Source organism: Vicugna pacos, chromosome 8 (assembly GCF_048564905.1).
Source record: "Vicugna pacos chromosome 8, VicPac4, whole genome shotgun sequence".
NCBI lineage: Eukaryota > Metazoa > Chordata > Mammalia > Artiodactyla > Camelidae > Vicugna > Vicugna pacos.
In genome coordinates, this window is record NC_132994.1 from 74,026,523 (window position 1) to 74,039,209 (window position 12,687).

Consider the following 12,687-nt stretch of genomic DNA (forward strand, 5'->3'; position numbering starts at 1 on the left):
AATCAGAAATTTAACAATAATTTGGGTAGGAATTTTTATGATTCTTGTTAGCATATATTGTTATTAAAAGCATTTATTAAACATAATAAAAGTGTTCACTAAGTAAATCAAATTCAGTAATACTGACAAAAAGACATCAAAAATGTCATTCCACCATGTTGAAGATTAAAATTAAATAATATATACCATCCAACAAAATAGTGTACCTTCTAGGTAATTATACAATGCAACTTCAAATGGATGTATACTCTATTTCAAGTGATAATTCCCAATAAAAAAGGAAAACATTGCAACTCTACAACCATTCTGTCTTTGATCTTTCACCTAAAGTTCAAGGCCATAGAGTTCTGATTGTCAAAGTTATCAACATCTAAAGAGCATTAACTACATGATCTTACATTTCTTAATCTTTTCTTAGCATCAGATGAGATTATTACTGACTTCTTTATATATTTAAATGCTTTCTTATGAAAACATACCTCCTTCACCTAGACTAATCTTGACAATAATACCTAGCACTAAACAAGTCAGTGTTTGGATTAGTTTGCTTCATCTTTCCAAATATAATGGCTTCAGACCAGTATAATCTGAAGATAAAATCTTCCATACTATATATAAGATTGTTATTCATATATATATATATGAATCTCTTTCTGAAACCTTAGAAGAACCTGTGCAGAGGCACAGACTGCATACCATGCATCCAGCAGTCTTGACTGGAGTTACCTGATTATTCCTTACAGGATACAACAAGCTTTAAACACATTTACTTTGCGCTGTAGGAATGTATTTGGTTACCTCCTCAGTGAACCTGTTGCTCGCTTTACTAAGTCAAAACAGCTATTTCATTGTAGTATTTTACTGTGAGGACAGTTGAATGTTTTAGCCAGGCTTCCTCCTTCTTTTACAGGATAATATTGTTAGTGATTAACGCAGGGGGAGATTACCCAGAGTGCATTACGACATGGTAATACAACACTTGACTGATCGCAGTGGATCTGATTATGTCTACGCAGAGAAGGAGTTGCCATGAAGATCAAAGGGCCACTCATTGGCCTGGCCCCTTCCTCAGGCCTGAGAGGGCCTAGGCAGGGTGTTCACATGGCCATTTGTTTTTGTAAAATGCACAGAAGTAGATGTTTTAACTGAGGTTGGTTATGCTCCTGCCTGTTTCTACTCTGACTTCCTTCCATCGAATTTCCCATGTGCAGTGGAATTAGAGTGGCACTTGGCAGTTTTGGAGTCTGGCTAAGGGGAAATTGATGTGGAGACACACTAATTTAGTGTGATACATTTTGTGGCTCATTCTTCCTGCTGACTGTGCTGACTCAACAAAGAATGTTACAGGAAGGTCCAGCAATTGTATCTCGATTTGAACATGTCCTGTGTTCATATCGAGATATAATTGCTTCCCACAGTCAGCAGACCCGTGTGGAAAACAAGTTAGGAGAAATGAGAGGAGAGACAGGATTAGGAATGTTTGGAGCCAGAAGTAAGTCTCTGGTAAATCTTGGATATGTAAGAATTATATGATATATTGGATGTTTAAGAGAAAGGTAGTGTTCCCATCAGTAATTCAGTATATACTGTTATAAATGTGTCCATACACTGATTTATTTTTGTGTAAATTATGTAAAACACAATCTATCACCATTTCTTCCTTTGTAGGACAGCCACTGTAGCAGCAGCACTGGAGTAAGGAAGTACTTGGTGAGGTTGAATGTTTCATTCCTCCCAGCACATTGAGCCATGTCTTAACGTGTCTGATTGTCTTGTCCCAAAGCAGCCTGGGACTTCCAAACAGCACATATGTTTTACTCAAACCAATAATTCATTAAGAGAAAGAGATAAATTTTAAATAGCTCTCAGATTGTTTGATAACCCAATTAATGAAGATAAGTGATGCATAAGAACCCATAGGGAAAAGACTTGAATTTCCTGCTGTTTTTACATAAAGTTCTGACATCGGTGAAGATAATCTGTCATAGATATATGCCAATAAGCCACAACCACGGGGACTAGTTAATGACAATCTGGTTAATGAGTGTCATCAATTCAGAATATTTAAGATTAGTTCCTGTGCAAGAAAACTTGAAAAATACTGAAATCATATAGCTCACTTGTGAGAGAAATTTTGGATTTCCCAAATTGGACAACTCTAAAATTGTGCCTGATATAACCAACAGTGAGTTGTGAAGATGAAAAAAAGGTTTTCATACTATCAGTAATAAAAGAGAAATTTGGATTAACTAAGCTAAGTGAAAAATTGAAGTATATTTCTATTTTCTCTTTGTAAAATGTTCATAATTTTATATTCTGTTTCTCAAAGAACACCTCCAAATTGTATAAGCTTCAGGATGCACAGAACCTGAAGTCACCTTGTGCCTGTGAATTTTGCATCCTTTCCAGAACTTGAGGTCTCAGAATTAGACTAGATATAGAGATGACAACACAGAGACTCCCTTCTCCATGGGGTAGACAAGGAAACTCATCAAGAAATAAATATGTAGATATAATCGAAGCTGTTGTTCATACCAAGATTACAAACCTGTGTTCCATTAAATTCAAATAGCATGGTTTCACTTCACAATAGGTTCTGGTCACCATCACAGGAATAGTACACTGAGGTGCTGGAGGATTCTAGGTAGTCATTTCAGATCTTACGTTTACTGATTCTGTTGCTGTGTCATCAGTGATGTTCTCCACTTGGCACTGAGTGTCAGTGGCTGGGAAAGAGTATGTGTGACATGTAGTTTGGTGGCATGCGCAGCCTTCAGGCACTAAAAGCTTTGGGTCCCAGAAAGGAGATAGCACGGAGGATCATTTTTGGATGCATTGTCAAGGCTGTGCTTCTGCGTGAGGTAGGGTGAGGGGACTTTCATGCTACACGGGGTCCCTGGCAAGCAGAACGAGTTGCCACCTGATGTGAAGGGAGCTGGCAAAGACAGGAAGAGCCCTGGTGCTTAGTGCCTACTCCCCGACCCACAGCGACATTCGCAGACACCCCCCACTCTCCATTGCAGAGTACTCTAGGAAGGCGGGTAATTTTTCGTCTCCTAAGACTAGGTTTCTGGTGTGATGAAGACCACCGGAAGGTGGGGGCTGGGGTGAGGCCTCCTCTCTTCCCATTTCAGCCCAGCATGCGGCACAGTGTGGGGCTCCTCACAGGTCATGCCTCACAGTGGCATTAATTGGAACCCTTTTCTATCGAGTAGCCTACTCCGTGGAAGAAGCACTGACTGGAGTCCCACGGCTCGGCTGAGAGCTGCACATCTGGGACTTCCACTGTGTCCTTAGGACAGTAACCCCAGGGGTCTTGAGTCTCTGACAGTAACAGCTGTCTTTACATGGAAATGAGATTTTGTGTATGAATAGAATGTCTGCAGAAATGCACTGTAGAATTATATATTATTATTGTCAAATATTTCAGTAAAGAAAAGATCCCTAAATTCACATAGTAATATTTCAGAAGCTTCAACAAAATGCAGGCGCTGCAGGGGTTATGAGCATGGGCTCTGGGGGGAGACTGTGCCTCCGGGCGGCCCTGCCTCCTCCCAGCTGGGACCTCGGGCCATTCCGGTCTCTGCGCCTCTAGTCCTCCACCTGCGAATGGCAAGGACAGAACAGGGATGTTGGGGTCAACGGGGCTCATTGTGAGTAAGCACAGAACTTAAAAGAGTGGCCACTCGTAAGGACACAGTAAATATTAGCTATTATTACTGTTATTGTCATTACTAGTATTATTGGTGCTTGAAGTAATTTTGAACTAAAAATCAGTATATAAATTTTGTTTTGTGTCAGAGACTTGGAATTATTACTAAAATCACCAAATCTTGATAAAATATTCAAAGAAAATAGAAGTTTTGATAAAATCCCTATTTTATTATTTAATATCTAAATGCATTATTACTGATGTCTGGTGTGTAGATTTATAATTCCAAAACCAAAGAAAGTGGGTTTAAAATCTCATCAGGCAATAAATGTAAAAAGCTGCTTAATTCCAAGAGTGTTTATCCCCCAGGGCAAACTAGTACCAGGGTTGTCTCTGCTGTACCCGAGCCCTGGAAGACGGGCAACCTGAGTGAGGCTCTAAACATATTCCTTTTACGTATGCTGTGTGTTTTCCAGTTGTGTGGCAGTCACAGCCCAGTACTGATTATAGAAAATTAGTGGCAGTATTCATCAGTGTGAAGAGGGGAGTACTGGTCTGAATGAGTTTGGAGTGACAACCAGAAACCACAAGGATAAGCAGCTTAGCAGTGGTCAGCCAGGGCATGCAGGACCACTGAACGAGATCCCGGCTGGGCCACTCACTGGCATCACCAGGAGCTGGTTGGAAACGCAGACCTTCTGAACCAGAATCTGCATTTTTACAGGCTCTAGTGGTGGCTCCTGTATAGGGTACCACCTGGGAAACCCTGGACAGGAGAACTTCCTTCCATCCTCCTTCTCTGCCTTGCCCCTCTGATGTCCTCTCTGTAAGGAAAGCCTTCCTCCCAGCCAGGGCCAGGACCTAAACACTGAACAGGTAAGATGCAGATGAAATGTGAGGAGAACCTGAGCTAAAGTAATCACACGAGGCACGTAAAGAAATTGCTGAGCAGGACGAGTACTAAGATATTAAGACTATGAAACGTTGCCTCTGGGATACCGGAAGATGGTGATGAAAGCAGCAGCTAGCATTTATTAAAGCATTTGGATACTTTCATTATCCCTACTTTACAGACAAGAAAACTGAGGCAAGAAGAAGTTAACTTGTTCACGGACTCAGAACTAGGTAGTGATAAGGCCAGGGTTCTTGGCTCTGTAGCCTGCACACTTAACTACTATGGGTGCAGAAGATGAGAACAGGAAAGGGTCAGGCATGACTCCCAGACAACTAGGGGGCAGAAAGGACAGTTTTGTGGGGGAGAGCTGGGGAGAAAGAGTCGATTCAGTATGGTCAGAACAGAATCTGTTAAGATACTCCAGGGAATGACATTCTTTTTTCCAGGAAGGATGAAAAAAGGAATCTTACCCACACACACACTCACAACCCTCACCTCTATTTCTCTGGTTATAGATCTAATGTTTCCAGTATCTGAAACCCTATTTTATACCGTCTCTTCTTGTCTCAAACTTTCCTCCCTCATCTCTCCCTCACTTCCTCAACCAGTTACTCCTAAGTCATTACATGCCTAGGAGAAATGATAATATGCAAGACTCCTGTCTCAGGTGAACTTTAAATTTAATAGGAAAATATATGGATATATAGATACTTAGAACAGTCTTGTACTAAAAATATTACCAGAGAAAGTTAGAATAGTTGAAACCATTGGCCCTTCTCTAATGAGGCTCTTCTCTAACTTACATGATAACGCTCTCTCCTGTGTTTCCTCCGGCTTTACTCCTTGGCTGGCTTCTGTTCCTCCTCCTCCTGTGCTGTTGATGGTGGAGACCTGAGGGCCTCAGGTCCTGGTCCTGTTTCCTTCCCGAAGATGATGATGATCAAAACCATGGCTTTAAATCCCCTCACTATAACGTTGACTCCCTTATGGACATCTCCAGCCCCCGCTTCTCCTGAACCTCAGATATAGTTCCCTAACTACCTACTTGATGTTTCTATTTGACTGTCTGACACCTCAAAGTTAGTATGTCCAAAACATAACTCATTTCTCTGCAACTCTCATCTCTTCCTCCAAAACACTCACACTCCTTCTCAGTGAATGGGACCAACATCTAACTTGTTGATCAGATTTAAAACTAGAAGTCATTATTAATTCTTCTTTTCTTCAAATCCTCACTTCCAAACTATAAGCAAGTCTTATTAACTTTTTCTCCAAAATATGTCCTCATATGACCCCTTTTCTCCGTCTCCAGCACTACCTTCCAGGTCTAAACCCCCGAGTTTCCTGCCTGGGCTGTTGCTGTAAACCCCTCACTGGACTTCCTGTGTCTGCTTATGCCCCTGTCATCCTTTCTTCAGCAGCCAGAGTTATCTTTTATGTGTACAAATCAGATCACTTCCTGATTAGAATCCTTCAAACAGTTTCCCATTGGATTTAAAAAAAGATTCATCACCTCCCATCCCCACAGAGTCCTGCATGATTTGGCCCCCAACCTACCACTCTAAACTCATCTTCTATTGCCATGTACCTTATTCTCCAGGCTCCAAAACACTGACTTCCTCAATACCCCTTGAATGTGCAAGTTTTTTTTGTTGCCTCAGGGATTTCATGTTTACTTTTCTTTCTGCCTGCTATGCCTTTTGCATGGCTGGCTCCTTGTCATCTTCAGGTTTAGCTCAAATGTTAACTTCTGAGAACCCATCCCCAAACACTTTATTTCCATCAGTTACCCTTTATCTTATCATCTTATTTTATTCAAAAGACTTATAATGAGCTGAAATTATCGTATTGCTCATTCTCTTTCTCTACAGCTAGAATTCTTGAGATCTGCACTACAACTATCTTATTTTCTTCAGTATCTTTCATGATTAGAATGTGAGCTTGGCAAATATTATAAGCTTACTAATATTTAATCAAGTGCATTAATACATTCATGAATGTACAATACATAGATACATAATACAAACAATTATCCTGGGATAGAATAGACCAGGAGAGATATGACACCTGTCTTTTACTAAGTAAAGGATTGTCATAAAGAAGAAGGTCTTAATTTATGCTAGCAATAAGAGCTGTCCTGTTTTGGAAGGTGATGAATTCCTTGTCACTATTGCTGTTCTCAAATAGATAGGGTGGTTTGGGGACAGAGATATTGTAAAGGAGAGTCATAGTTTTGTATGATAATGGCTTTTAAGGTTCCTTTCAATCCTCATTGTCTTTAAGAAGTTGAGTGCAGTGATTTTCTCTAAGATGCCTATTGTTCTGGGATGATGAATAGACAGGTTAAGCTGATGGGGAAATGGACTAGGTTCTTTACTTGCATCCCAATACTCTACATCAAAGGCTAAGTTGGGCACTTGCATTTTTTTTTAATTAAAATAAAATGGAAAGAAATAAAAACAACAACAGCGTATTCCAATTCCATAGAGCTGCCTTTGCTCAGTAAGTCTTTAGAGTGTCTGCTCCAGAATTTCATTTGGAGTCATATAAAAGGAGGAGTTTCATTATCCTGTAGTTTCACTATAATTTTTATAACAGATTTGATTACCCACACTTGTCACACATTTTATTCATTAGATTTCAGGTCAAATAACTTTTGCCTCAAATCCATTCTTGATGGCTGAAGTGTGCCTCCACTGAAGCTATTTAAAAGAACGGGTTAAAGTCTCTGAAAGCAAATCTGTCCAAAAATATTTTGCACAATGGCTGGACTAAAAATACGTGACTTCCTTCCAAGGTGATTACTCAAACATCTATCAGATGTATTGGTCCTTTGGGGAGTGCTAAAGAAAGACATAAACGTATTTCATTGATGTCATATGATATGTGTATGTCAATGTGTACACACGTATCAAAATACCAAAACTTTTAAAAATTATTTTGTTTTGTTTTGACTAGATCATTGCTGTATGGCTTTACACAGTGCACATCTAAGTATTTAGAACTTGCAATTGTAATATGCACTTATTCTGCCATTTTTGGAGATTTTCTTCATAGCCTTTAAAAAATGTGTTATGTTTCCTCTGCACATGTATGATCAATGTGTAGTAAGTCTCTACAAGTGATTATAGCATTGCCTTCACAAAGAAATAGCTCTAAATATTAAACAATCAATTTGGATGTTCCAAAGAGTAATTTGAGTGGTTTGTAAACCTTGTAATATTTTGTGTAAAATATATGGCTGATTGTATACCTTTAAATTGCCCTGAAATAATGTAGTTTATTTTCTATAAATGATTGTAGAAATTCTAAACGTATGCTTAGTGCATAACATATTCCAAATTATATCCTTTTCTATTTTTAAGAAATGAAATGCTTTTTCATGTCTAGTTCTAATTTATCATTTTGTAGTTATGCCCAGTGAACTGGTAGACCATTATCCTGTCTTATTAAAACACTCATGACTTGCTATTCTGACCATATATCAGAAGAAGAGCAAAAGAAGGAGATGCACACAGAATAGTTAGGTCAATTTCATCACTGATACGAGATTTTTAGGTAGAGGTAGTATAATTCTTAACAATAAAGGCACAGCATAGTTTGCTTTTGCTTGGATTTTCAGATGATTTTTTATACAAAAATAATCCTATAGTTTCATATTTGACCAAATTATTTTCTTCTGAATCCTCCAAAAGGAAAATAAAGTTTTCCTTGTATCAGTTTGACCCTGTTACAGATGTTGCCCTGGAGGTTTTGTTCTTCATTTCCAAAGACATTTAACAGCCATAATCCAAGAGAGAAGATAATATATTTATCATTTGATCATTTCCACAGCTTCTAAATTTCTGCTGTAATAATATGCCTTACTATTCATCCTTCCCAGCTATCAGAATAAAGCTGTTAGATTAAACCATGTCTGGTTATTTAAACATTGAAAAGCTGAAATATTTTATTATTTCTACCTTTTCGTTAAAGAAAAATTAAAATTTCTCCAGATCTTGATAAAATTAGTATCAGATTAATGTGAATTTTTCCACCACTATGGTTTGTTGTCATGTCCTAGGGAGTAATATTGTTACCAATCAGATTCTTCCCAACCCCTCCACCATCCACTCACATGAGTAAGAAATGTCACTTCATGTGCAAGAAACTGAATGGAGGATGAAAAATATTGGAAAATATATTTTTCTCTGGAGGGAAAAGAATGATATATTAATAACCTAATTAAAATACCTAAGTTTTTAACGTTAAGGAATATATAGATGTGTTTTACTTTTTTATCTAATTGCTTCCATTAATTTGGGAAGTTCCTCCCCGTTCCCCGCTCCAGGTAATTTACCCCATGCTTTATTCATCCCGCCTTTGGGTGAGCCAGAGTATGGCCCAAGATTCTCCAGAGAAGCAGAGCCCGTAGGATATTCAGAAATAGACTTATTTTAAGGAACTGGCTCACTTGATTTTGGGGGCTGGATTCAGCTGTGCCAAGAGTCCATCTCAGCCAAGGGATTCTTTCTTTTAATTGAGCAACTAAGACTCTTGACAAATAAAGAGGATCTTTGAAAAACCCTTTAATACTTACGAGTTATCATGATGCAGTCAGATGTTAAATGATGTTCGAAATCCATTGAGTCATTTATTCACAAATGTTTTAGCACCTGTTTTTTGCCTTTGTGGAAGTGCTAGGCACTGGGATAAAGCAGTGAGCAAGAGAAACATGATGTCTGACCTGTTTGGTAGAATAGGCAAACAGTGAACAAGTGATGGCGAGTGAAATAAAGTTTATAAAAGAAGATGGAGGTGATACAGTGGGAGAATAATGCAGGAGGAGATGACTGTCTTGGGTTAAGGAAATAGACTTCCTTGAGAAGGTGCATGTGGGATGAAACCTGAAGGATGGGGATGAGTCAGCTAGAAGAGGGGAAAGAGCGTTCAAGTCAGAGGGAAGGTACCGGAGTGACAGACCAAGAATTATACAAGGAATTGAAAAGGCAGAATGGCTAAGACAGAGACAGAGACAGGAAGAGAGGCAGGGAGACTTCATAAGAGGAGAGAATGGCGCATCAGCCTAACCCTCTGGGTGACCTTGTAAGCCACAGTCAGTATTTAAGGAACAAGGCAGATGGTAGCACCATTACCTGGAACAGGTGTGCTGGGAGGAGGAAGTGCTTTAATGAGCCAACATAGTCTTTCAGTTTGTGAAATGTTAAGTGTGAGAGGGGATATTTAATAAGCTATATCAATGTTTGGAGCTCAGGAGGGATGTCTGCACTGTCACCAGGCACCTGTGTGAATAGGGTGGGCAAGGCCCCAAAGATGGAAAGAATTCTTTCTGAAGAATATTTAAAAATAGTTACAGGCACTTTAGTTTACTGCCACTTAAACAAATTTATCAATTTTAAAAGAAAGAAAACCTTTCAACTTGCTGATCAAATACCAGGGACACAATCACAGAATGGGAGTTGGAACGGATCCCACAGCTCATCTAACTTGACACTTTAATTTCACAAATAAAAAGACTGAAGCCAAGAGATCATCAAGACCAAAAGTGAAGCTTCCTGACATCTGGTACTCTGCTTTTTCTGCTGTGGTTCAGTGGAAAGAGGGAGAGGAAGAGAGTGCTTTAACGTGACAAATATTTCAGTTTTTTCATACTGCACTTTCAACTTTATTTGAATGCCTATTCACCTAATTTCACTGTCAGTTAATGTTGAGCTATGATTGATTGGCAGTAGCGGCCTGAAGCGCTATATCTGAAACCGCGTTGGTTTGCAGTGTCTACTACAAGTAGGGCATACATCTGATGTCCACGCCACTCTCAAAGACAATGAAATGAAGATTGATTATCAGTTTTGTAGGGCCAGCAGGCAGGAGCCAGGACTGTCTCTGGCAAACAGGGACCCATGGTCTCACTAACCTCTAGGGCTGGAGGAATAAAATGGGGCACAGGTGCCGTTTTTGCCACTCTTGTTTCATATGATTTTCCCATCAGAGTTAGAATTTGTTTTGATTTTGACAAGGAAAAAAAGAAGAAAAGGAAGAACTGATTCCCAGCTACAAGAAGCTTTTATAATTTTTTACTATCATCTTCTTCATGGAGATTTATTAAATATTGGTCTTGAATGTTAATAATTTTTTTCCAAAAAGAGTAATTAAAATAGAGTTACTTTTTATAATTCTATCTTGATCCGAAAGAAATATCTCAAAATAGGGAGTAAGTGCTGGCCTAATCCAAAGCTTATCCTTCTGCTCTTTAAGTCAATTCCTCTTCCCTCTGAAAGAAAATCTTTTATAAGACTAATAACTTTGCTTTTGCTATGCATTTTTAGAGTGTTGGAAATAACTTTGTCAGGATGGAAAGTTTTTAGTATAAGTTAGTCAGTAGAGAATAGTGCTGCTAAAACAATTATAAATGCCAAACCATGTTCAAAAGAATCATGTAGAGTTAAATACACTTAGGAAATGTAGTTATCACTCATGTTAAGAGAAAATTTAATATTTGTAATAATGGTAAGGTACATAGCAAGCACCAATGAATATGCATGTTCTGGAATTTCCTCTTGACCTTCTTCACATGTAGGTGATCCAGCTCTTCCTCCGTGGTGTTTGCCTACACATCTATAAAAGCAGCATCTCAAGAGGAGTCGAGAGTATCAAGAGTCGTAATCCCTCTGATTATGGGGTTTCTGTAGGGAATCAGCATATTGCCAAAGAATAGACTCAACATCTATTACCACTTTTTACTTGAATCTCTATATCTCGAAGCAAATTTCACTGAAAATAATGATCATATACCTAGCGTATCAGAGAAATGTTCATATTATGGGAAATGCATAGTCAGTTCAAGAATCTAGTGTATTAACAGCATCTGAAAACCAATGAGTTCTAGGGAAAGGTATAGATGTAGGGTAATGCAAATTGTACTAAAATGTGGAATTCTCACTGATGTGAGGAGCTAAGGGTCTTAGGGTATTGAAAGTTAATATTCTATGAAATGCTTCTTAAGCAGAAGCCTTAAATAAAAAGCCTCTCCAAATAAAACTAAGTCTCATTATTGAAAAGCACTTTGTTCATATACCATGAGCTCTTTAACTACTTGCATATATCAGATTTTCTTTTTATTCAAGACATTTTGTCCTGGAAAATATGCATTTGTTTATGCAAATTTTGCCCTTTAAATCTTGCAGCTTTTAAATATATCTGCTTTCTATTTTATAGTTTTGCAATGGTTTATATTTAGTGCATTATTAAAAAATTACCAATGCATGCCTATTTTTCTGTATTAAGTGGATATCTGAGCTCATTTGTGAAGCAGATTTGAAGTTAAATAATTTTTCTTTCTTCCAAGTGGACATTTCTAATATTTTTTCATAGTCTGGAAATCAATTCTTGGCATGATTTGAAAATTGTTCTGGTCAAGTGGAAGGAAAAAGAGTAGAATAATATTTTTTACAGATTTATCCCATTAGATCATAGGACCCAAAAGGCAAGGTTTGTCTGGTGGAATTTCATCAAGCATGACATAGTAAGAAAAAGGATGAGTTAATTTATTTTAATCTACAATCTCATATAACATAAAGACACATAAACTTTTTATATGAGTAGATTGCTCTTTTTTGGTGTGTGTGGGGGATTATATTGTTTCATATCTATTATTTCTAAAAAAACTTCATTTACATTTGAACTAGCCTCATAGATACTGTTGAAGCTATGAAACATGTTTCAAAGAAAAGTTGTGATGTCTTCAGTGTGTGTGCATTCTTCTGGTAGAATGATGAGCTGAATTCCCTCTTTCAGAATTGATGTAGCCAAATCTCAAGGGCCAGACTTATTACAAAACTGCCATCTTCAATTATTCTCATATGCCTTGAAAACTTGAAAATTGATATAATATCACAACAGATAAACTCCCAAGTGATGTCCTGCAAATTTTGAGAGATTTTTGTGGCTCTCAAAAAAAATTGGAACTGCAATTTGGGTATGTCACCACCAGATGTCACTGTCTTGTGAGTTTTTAAATGCTGGAATTAAGCCAGAGGAATTAATTAAATCAAATCATATTGCTGACTTTTTCTAGTGAACAAGCAACAATAATGATACTATGTTTATATGTGATTCTGAGGCTCAAATTGTCCCAGTCTGC

General features: G+C 38.0%; 1 protein-coding gene across 8 annotated transcripts in view; it reads left to right on the forward strand.

The window, feature by feature from the left end:
* The window catches only part of PACRG (parkin coregulated), a 438,725-nt gene that overhangs the window by 118,848 nt on the left and 307,190 nt on the right, over positions 1–12,687 (forward strand). The gene's annotated exons all lie outside the window — the stretch shown is intronic.